The sequence below is a fragment of the Rhinolophus hipposideros genome (assembly GCF_964194185.1).
Source record: "Rhinolophus hipposideros genome assembly, chromosome: 23".
Lineage (NCBI taxonomy): Eukaryota > Metazoa > Chordata > Mammalia > Chiroptera > Rhinolophidae > Rhinolophus > Rhinolophus hipposideros.
Genome location: NC_138069.1, coordinates 26,088,120 through 26,098,035, shown reverse-complemented (window position 1 = coordinate 26,098,035; position 9,916 = coordinate 26,088,120). Strand labels below are relative to the sequence as shown.

Genomic DNA, 9,916 nt, shown 5'->3' with positions numbered 1-9,916 from the left:
TTGACAGGGTTGTGTTTTTCCCCCCTCTTTCTCTCAGTACTTTTTCCCCCCCTGGTTTACATTGTTTTTAATACAAAGTGGGTGGTTTTCCATTTTCCTCCAGCTTATAACGCATCTTTTGGCCTTGGCTACTTTTAAGATGTTCTTTGTGTCTTTAGTTTAAGCAATTTGACCATGTTGTGCTTATATGCTCTCTAGCTTTATCCTCCTTGAGGTTCACTGAGCTCCTTGAAGTAAACTGGTATTTTTCAACAAATTTGGGGAAAAGAAATTGGGCATTACTTCCTCCAAAAAATTTTTTTCTCTCCTGATCTCTCTCTCTTCTATTTCTGGAACTCTAATTACATATATGTTAGATTGCTTGATATTATCCTAGCAGTCACTGAGATTCTTCTTTTTTTTTTTAAGCCTTTATTCCTCTCTGCATTTCACTTTGGATTGATTCTACTGTTATATATTCAAGACATTGAACTTTTCTCCTGCAGTTCCCAATCTTCTGTTTAGCCTATTTGCTGAATTTTTCATTTCAAATAATACCGTTCGGGGTTCTAGAGTTTTGACTTTTTATAGTTTCCGTTTTAATACTGGTAGTCCTCCACAGGTTCACCTATTTTCCTTCAAATATTTAAAACATATTTATAATAACTATTTTAAAGTCCCTGTTTACTAATTACAGTATCTTTGTCATCTCTGGACATGTTTGTTTTGATTACTATTGATAATTTATTTTTCTGGTTATGGTCTCCTTTTCTCATTTCTTCATATGTTTAATAACTTTTGTTTGTATGATGGATATTGTGGATACTATGCTGTTGAGTGAGACTTGGTGTCTTTCTTTAAAGAGTTTTGAAATTTTTTTTTTCTGACAGACAGTTAATTTACTAGTGGATCAGCTTGATCATTTAAATGCTTGTTTTTAAGCTTTGTAAAGGTATGTCTAGAATATCATTTTCTCTGGAGCTATAAGAGCCCTACACTCTGAGAGGTGGCTCTTCCAGTATCTTAGCTGAATACCTAGAGTGTTTAGCAGGTCTCCTGGCTCAGGATGATCAGACCTTTTATATCCCCCAGAGCTGTGACTTTTAGCATCTGCATTCAGCTCACAGTTCTTTTGTAGCTGTTCTGTGCCAGGCTTTCCAGAATCCAGTCTTGTGCATTTAGTCTTTGTATTTGGCTAAAGTCTTAAGGGACCACTATGCAGATTTCATAGCTCTTTCTCTGCATAAGTCCCTCCCATCTGGTTCCCAGTCCTGCAATTCCAACTGCCTCAGCAGCCTTGAATTCTAATATCTGCTCCCTCATTTCAGGCAAACTGCTGTGTTCTGCGTGGAGTCCACCTTCCTGTGTTGCATGGCTTGGAGCAGTGCTTCCAAGCAGAGAAAGAGCCAGGGCAATTTCTCTAATGGATCATAGTCCTCTGTTACCTGTTGTGCAACAGCTAAAAACAGTTACTCTATACGCTTGCCCCTGGTGGAAGCACTGGTCCAGTCCTAGTTACTCTGTCATTGCCTGAAGCAGACGTCATCTATTTTTGTTTTGCTTTTCGGAGTTGCTTTTTGTAATTTCATTTCATTTTTATCTATGATTATATAGAATATTTACATGATTCCAAATCAAATCTACAAAACAAGATTTAGTCAGAGAAGTCTAGCTGGTATTCCTGTACCTGTCATCCTACCCCCTCCATTTCCCTATATGTAACTATTAAAAATAATATTTACAGTTTATTTTCTATTCTTTCCTTTGTTAACATAAACAGAAGCACGCATGTGTTTTGCATGCATCCCTCATTTTAATAAATAGTAGCACATGCTCCATACTTTTTTCCACTTTGCTTTTTTTCATGTAACTATGATTTCTGATGATTGCTCCATAAAGAGATCTCACTCATTCCTTCCTTACAGTTGCATACCCCTCAATTGTAAGAGTGACTAACTGGTCCCTATTTGCCTAGCACTTTTCTGGTTTTAGTGCTGAAAGTTCATGTGTCCCAAACCAAGCTGGTTGGTTGCCCTGTCATTGTATGAGTGTACTATAGTTTATTCAGTTTTCCTTGGATGGACATTTGGGTTGCTTCTAAACTTTTACTATACAAATAGTTCTCACTGAATAGCCTTGTGCATATATCTGTTTCTATTTTTTCCAGTGTATTTTTGTGTTATACTTTTAAAAATGGCATTGCTGGTTCAAAGACAAATGTGTATGTAATTTTTCCAGATATTGTGAAATTCTCCTCTATACGGATTGTACAATATGAGTTTCTACCAGGAAAGCATAATATCCTATTTCTCCAGAGATTCATCAGCAGAGAACTTGTCAAACTTTCATTTTTTCCAATTGAATAGGTGAGAAATTATACCTCATTATAGTATTCATTTACATTTATCTTATTATAAACAAATGTAAGCAACTTTCAAAAGGTTAAGAGCCACTTGCACTTCTTTCTCTGGACTATTGGTACAATTCTCCAGACTATTTTTCTATAAGCTTATTGGTCTTTATCTTCTCTAATTTTAGAAGGTGTTTTATATATTAGATATATAAATCCTGTCTGTGACATAAATTGCAAATATTATTCCCATTTTATCATTTACCTTTTCAATTTGCTTGTAACAACTTTTGCCACGTAAAAAATTTTTTTTGACTGTAATCAATTTATATTTTCCCTGTTGTTTATGGATTTTTGGTCATAATTAAGAATGATTTCCCCATTCACAGGCTATAGAGCAATTCAACAATGTTTTCTTCTAGTGCTTATATGGTTTCTTTTTTTATATTTACATTTCTGATCCACTTGGGATCTATCCTGAAGTATGACATAAGGAATGGATCCAATTTTTTTTCTATGTGGCTATCCAATTATCTGTATATAATTCAAAAGTCCTTCATTATTCCTCTGATTTGAGCTGTTGTCTTTATCACATATTAAATTTGCATATGAATGGGTCTTTCCCTAACTTTTCTGTTCTATTTTATCTCAGTTATAGAGGCTTTACAGCATATTTTAGTATCTAATAGGCATGGCCTCTGCTCTTTGTTCTTCTTTTTCAGGATGTTCCTCACTATTCTTATTTGTTGTTCTTCCACATGAACTTTATAATCAACTTATTTAGCTGCAGAAGAAAATCTGAAGATATTTTTGTTGGGACTGCCTAGGTTTTATAAATTAACTTAGGGAGAACTGTCATCTTTATGACATTGAGTCTTCCTATCCAAAAACATAGTATCAGATGACATTTTTGATTACTTTATTAGACAAGGGAGTTGGTGAAGTGCTTTGTGTGAACATGTGACTGAGGACTACTGGGTCTCACAAGTCTTCCTGAGCCCATCCAATGCCACCTGTTCCAGGAAGTCTGCCGTCTTTTTTTAGGGAAATGATCTCTCCATCCTCTACAGATAAGTGTGGTTCACAATAACACTTTCAACTATTGGTTATACCTATACTTTTGTGTGCCCTATTTCCCCTTCTGGTCTAAGAGATCTCTGGGAACTTAGTATGTATTATAAATCATAGCAATACTGATACAAGCTAAGCTAAGAGTAGAGACTCTAAGCTGGTTCCTTCACATTAATTATTCTTCACATTAATTATCTCATAGTCTTTCCAGGGGTCACCAGCTAGCCAAATCCAGCCCACATTTGACCTGCATGGAAATATTTTATATTTTCAATTAGTTGCCAACATTTAAAATGATAAGATTTCACATAATAATATAGATTTTCAGATTCTCTAAAAGTAACAGAAGCTCTGGCTGTGCTGGGCCACCTTCCCACATGGTAACAGCCAGCTGGAGTACCTGCTGCCCCCTTAAAACCAGGCATGCACACCCCAGGTTTTCCCTACCTCTTCATTTCTGTTACCTACCTGGGCCCTAGAAGCATTTGAGTAAATATCTCTTCTCCTTAAAACCATGGGAAAAGGAAGGAATAAAATCCCTGGCCCTGGAACATAGTGGGGGCCCAGCAAATATTTGTGAAATGCATGAATCCTTCTTTGCCAATTAGATTCTGAGAGCTTAGCTGACTTAGCGAAGGTCACATGGCCAGCAGGTGGCAGAAGAAGGGACCCAAAAGGTCTGCCTTGCTGCACAGCGCAGTGGTGTTTGACAGCCTTCCAAGTGCTGGCCCACTAGGTCTTTCTCACCTATTAGCTGGTTAATGGCCATAGATTTGGTCTCACGCCCTTAACTCTCTCCGATGGAATGTCACTAACCGCCCCATTAACACAGACCTCCCAATAACACAGACACAGGCAGGGCGGCCTTGCACCTTAGGGGGGAAATGGGCCCTGGTGGCTTTATAGCTGCATAGAATTGGTTTCCAATCGCTTTTCTTTTTCTCTTCCCACAGAGCTCCCCTAGGCCTTGTCAAATCTGCTGACCGTGAGCATCCCGGGAGAGCTCTGTGGGAAGGCAGAATGAGGTTTGCCCTAGGCAAGGGGGGCCTGCACCCACTGCTCAGGGATCACCGCCTCTTAGAAGGAAGAGCAGAGGGCTCCAAGTTCTCCATTCTTTAAGCCTCCCCATCCCCCAGGATACGAGAGTTTTACCAAAAAATGAACATTATAAAGATAAGTCATTTTCCCCCCATTCAACAAGTAGGGGTTGGGTCTGGACCCTGCACCAGCCACAGTAGACATGCCCTGCATTCTAGCAGGAGAAGCAGAAAAATAAGCTTGCGAGGAAAATGCAGCTGAACAGGAAAGGACAGGTGCTGTGGGAATACCTGGCGAGTACCACCTGACTCATGTAGGATGGTCAGCAAGACTTCCCTGAGAATGCCACCTTCCAGCTAACACCTCAGGAACAGACAGGGGTTCGCTAGGGGACAGGGAGTTGGAAAAGCATTCTCCAGGGAGAGGAAGAGGAGTGTGAGAAAGCACAGGGGCAGATCTCAGGGGCTGAAGGAAGTTCAGAGGCTGGAGCATGGCCAGCAAGGGGCAAAGGGGAGGCAGGAAGCAACACAGGCACCGTGCAAGCAGCCAACAGTTAGATGTGGAGAACGCTTACTCTTGGCTGAACTAAACATTTCTCTGCCTAACAGGATGTTGGAGAAACTCATCGCTTACCCTGGGGCAGGTACCTAAGGTCCACAACAAAGGACCCAAAAGGGCCGCTTTCACCCTGTTGTGATGAGGACTGCCAACAAGTGTCCAGACACCCTCCTCAGGGCCAAGGAGAAGGCGGCAGCTTAGTCCTGCCACCCCCAGCCAGCCCCCAATTCCCCCTCTGGTTTGTAACTGAAAAGCAGGAGAATTGTGGTCCTGTGGGGATCAAATTTCCTTCCTTCCCACTCCCTCCCACCACTCCCTCCAGCACCCAGTTAAGGAGTAGGGGTAGGAGGACTCCAAGGGAATCCCTCCCGCAGGGTGGGGACCCTGACAAATCACTCTCTGCTGGACATTTGCTGAGTGGCAGTGTCTGCCCAGCTTGTCTCACTGCCATGGGAACCGAGAGTGGGGAGCAGGTTGTGGGTGTGCCCAGCGTGGGTCCCAGAGTTGGGGGTGGATGTGAACATGGAGCCTGGTGCTGGGAAAGGCAAGGACAGCAGGAGCTGCCTGAGCCAGCTGGGTGACAACGGGATTCAGGGCACGCTACCACAAACGATGGCACTTTGGCATGTTGAACATTTTAAGCTGAAGGAATTTGAGAAAACAGCAGCAACACGAAGGACTCACCCCCACCCCCCTCCCTTGAGGCAGGTCATAAAACCCTCAGGTGAGAGCCCTTCTCCTCTAAGGATGCCCTGAGCACCCCTCTGCCCTCTGTAGCTCTTTGCGGAGGAGCTCGCTACCATTTACAACTCAAGGTAGTAAGCGCTGGCTACCGTTTGGCAGTTAGCTGCTTGGCCTGGCCTCTGTCTGCCTGTACCTGGAGGAAAGCAGCATCCTCACCTTTGAAGACAAGGGGACATGGAGAAGAATTGAAACAAACAGGCCTTGCCAAGTTTGCCGCAGTTTACTATATTCACCTCCTACTTCTTGCCCTATCATTTTCTTCCATAACTCCCCACTCTTCATCAAACCTAGCACAGAAATATTCAGCTTTGATGGTTTCTTCAGGTCGTCATTTCCTTATGAAGGCTCTTGTGTCACTTAAAAGTTAGATATATTTGTATACTTTTCTCCTGTTAATCTGTCAACTTCCTTTCCCGCGCCAGCCAAGGACCCTGAGAGGGTCTGTCCCTACAGTGAGTAAGAAGCTGGAGCGTATTATGAGCCTGAAGACGCAAAGGGCTGGGTGCTCAGGGGTTCCCTGCAGCTCTACATGAAAGAGCTTGGAGGCTTCTGAGAGGGGCTGCAGATGGCAAGAGAGAAAGTGCTGCCATGAACTCCTGGCAAAGGCTGAAGGGTGAACAGGCTGCCTTTACGCTAAATTAAATGCCACCCCAGGAAAAGCAGACACATCCCCATACACAGGTCACCACATCAGCAGAGACCATGAGCAGCATCTCATGGAAAGTCACTGACCCTCTGGGAGGCCAGGGACATCTCTCCACCATCACCAGGAGGTCAGATGGGTAACACATCAACTGCCTGCCTTGGACATTGGATGTCAGAGGAGGAGGAGAGGAGGCCGTCACCCCGAGGGGCAGGAGTAGAGGGCGTGAATAAGCAGGCCACAGCCCTGACCCCGCTTCTAGACCTGTTTCTTGATCCATGGGGCCACGCCACACTAGGAGGAGGGAAGAACTGAGGTTTAAATTGGACCGGACTTTAAATGACCAGCATGTTTCGGCATCTGCTGAAGTGATCATTACCAAATGCATAAAGTGGTGGATTCGACTGCAGGCAGACAAGGAAAGAAAAGAGCCATTTCATGTCAATGGCACAATAAATCAGTTACTCGTCCGCTATGTCACTGAATTCTCCAAACAATCATGTAAGGCAGATACGGTTATTATTGCAGTTTTAGAGATGAGACAACCAGGAGATTAAGGAACTTCATCAAAATCACACAGCTGAGGAGTAGCTGAGCTGGGATTTGAACTCTCACTGAGGGACTCTGAAGCTAAATCTCTGAACTGCACCACCTCCCCAGAGGGGAGCCTAGGCTGGCACTACCTACACGCAAGGATCTCCTCTCTCAGCTACTCTCTGAATGAACCCAGTAACAGGGAGCTCACCGGCACAGACATCTTACTGCATTTTCAGATGGCTGCTGAAATAATAAGAACTTACATTTTTTTTTAACAGCGAGAGCATTCCATTGTGGTTTTTTTGTTTGTTTGCTTTTTGTTTGTTTTTAAAGAAAAATGGTTTACTTGGTAACGAGTAAAAGAGGAATTCTCCATTCCTTTTCTCTCTTCTGGTGACTGAACTGTGATAATCAAATAGATAGCAACATAGAAGAATCCCCTTGCAGTCCTTGATCTTCTGCAAAAATACAAAGATACCTGAGTTATGTGACTTGGAATTATTATTTTCTAGACAGAAGTGCCAGCTCTTGTGCTTTCCAGTGTATCAGCAGTTGCTACATTTTCCTTCTTGTCTTCGGGTTTCATGGCAGGAAAGAGAAGTACTTCCTGGATGCTATTGGAGTCTGTGAGAACCGTGGTGACTCGGTCGATGCCCATGGCCAGCCAGCCGTGGGGGAAAGCCCGTATTCCAGGGAGGTGCAGAAATGGCTTCATCGTCACCAGCAGTCCTGGCCTTGGCCTGTTCTTCAAAAAGCTGCCGCTGCCGCCAGACGTCATTCAGCTCGGTGTAGGCACCTCATGTTTCCTTCTTCATGACAAACAGCTCAAAGCGCTCCGTCCGACCCTCTTTAGAGCAGTGCCCTTTGGCCAAAGGGCTCATTGTCTGCGGGGGATCACAGGTGAATGTAGGATCGATACATGTCACTCCAAGGACTCCCCAACAAGCTTCTCAAGGAGCCTGGCTCTCGACCGAGGCCAAGGGCATTCAACAGCTTTTGCCACACGGATTTCATCAAGAATTTTGCGGGTCTCTTCAATTTCAAAGAGGTTAGTTTCTGGTAGCTTCCCCCCCAGGGCTTCCTGATGCTCTCTACCACGCCGATTCTCCCTGGAAGGGTGGGGTGACGTCAATCTCATAGGCCTGGCCCTCTGGGCCATCTGGATGGTAGGTGACTTTGTAGCTGCCTGTAATGTGCTTCACCACCCCTGACATCATTTCCTCCGTGATTCCCATGAGATCGTGATATGCTGCACAGGCCATGGTGCACTCACGGGTGGTGAGCTCCGGGCTGTGAGTCAAATCAATTCCTTCATTCCAGCACTGGCATCCAATGGCAGAAGCCACCAGCATGTGACAGGCGAGTTCTGGAGCAATTCTCCTACATAAATTGGTGTCCAGCTCATTGTGGTAGGTGATAAAAGGCTTGGCCGTCGCTCCCCCTTGGATGATACTCATCATGGGAGTTTCAACCTCTTGGAATCCCAACTCATCCCAGAAACTTCTTATTTATGTGATGATCTTAGAGCGGATGATAAATTTCTGTCTCACAACGTCATTCAGGATCGAGTGCAAGTATCTCTAACAATATCGTGTTTCCTTGTCTTTGAGGCCAAAGTAAAGATGAGGTAACAGACAGAAGCAAGGAGACAGCAGTGGGATCTCAGGGAATGATGCTCAGCTCACCCGCCTTGGTTTCCCCAGGATTCTCCCGAACTCCAGTTATGTCTCCCCGACTCCATTTATTATTGCTACGAATAATAACGTCTTCTTCTGATGTGTAATTCCTGGAATTAGAATTTCAAGTCATTTCCGTGACTTGAAACTTGACCCCCTCTCCTCGAAGGTCATAGCAGATGAGCTTTGCCCCAGAAATTCTTTTGCCATGGATCCTTCCTGCCACCTTTAATGTGATGTCACTCAGGGGGTCCCCAGGCTGCAGGTGACTGTATTCTTGGATGAAGTGGGTGAGGGAGACGTGTACGTGGAACCTGTGGGTCTTCCTCACTGCCTTTACTTGGCGGACTGCTTGCGGTCCTAGTTTGGGTCCAGGCTCTCCTTGGCACCCTTGTGGCAGCAGCACGGGCCTGGCTTAGTTGTTTCTCACTGAGCTCCTTCTGCTTGGCCTCCTTCTCTGCTACATTTTTCTCAGCTTTCAGGCATCTCTTTAGCTCACGTCTTTTATTAGAAAGTGGCTTGTCCTTGTGAAGCACTGTGAAAGGAGCGAGTTGACAAGTCGCAGCTCCCTCTGCCCCTTCTGTGCCCAGGAGATTTGGCACAGGGACCCCTAATAAGCCTTACAGCAGCTTGCATTAACAAGGCAGAATGCCCTGGAACGAATGATTACCACCGCTTTTTGCTCACTGTGGACTCGCCTCTGTCTACGTTCACCTCAGTCCCCTGTACTGCCGCCATCTCTCCAAAGGGTGGGAGGCAAAAAGCCCTTTTAAAAAAAATGTTTATTTTTCAATTACAGTTGACATTCAAGATTACTTTATATTAGTTTCAGGTGTACAGAGTCATGGTCAGACATTTATATAATGTACGGAGTGATCCACTAACTAGTCCAGTACCCACCCGGCACTCGACATAGTTATTACAACATTACTGACTCTACTCCCTGTGCTGTATTTTACATCCCGATGACTATTTTGTGACTACCAACTTGTACTTTGTTATCGCTTCACCTTTTTCACCCAACCCCGCAACTCTCCTCCCATCTGGCAACCATTGGTAGAGGAACTTATATGTTTAAAGGGCTTTGTGGTAAACACACACAACAGTCATTCAATAAGTACTTAGGAGCCACCTCCCACTGTGCTGAGCACCTCCCAACTGCTCTGAGAGGAGGGCTCAGCAGGCAATCCTCTCATCTGTCTTCTGCAGATGAGGGAAGGCAGACATAGAAAGACGGCATTTGTCTAAGGCCACACGGAGCTGGGGCACCACCAGCACTACCAGACATTTCGAGAGAGCTCAGTATGTGCCAGGGCAGTG

At 44.5% G+C, this 9,916-nt stretch overlaps 1 pseudogene across 1 annotated transcript; it reads right to left on the bottom strand.

The window, feature by feature from the left end:
* Window positions 1-7,428: 7,428 nt before the first annotated feature.
* LOC308491592 (lysine--tRNA ligase-like) lies at window positions 7,429-9,334 on the bottom strand (annotated as a pseudogene). The gene is made up of 2 exons: window positions 9,284-9,334; window positions 7,429-9,176 (listed from the first exon to the last, which is right to left on the bottom strand). The product of its transcript is annotated as a lysine--tRNA ligase-like (transcript).
* Between the last annotated feature and the right edge of the window lie 582 nt (window positions 9,335-9,916).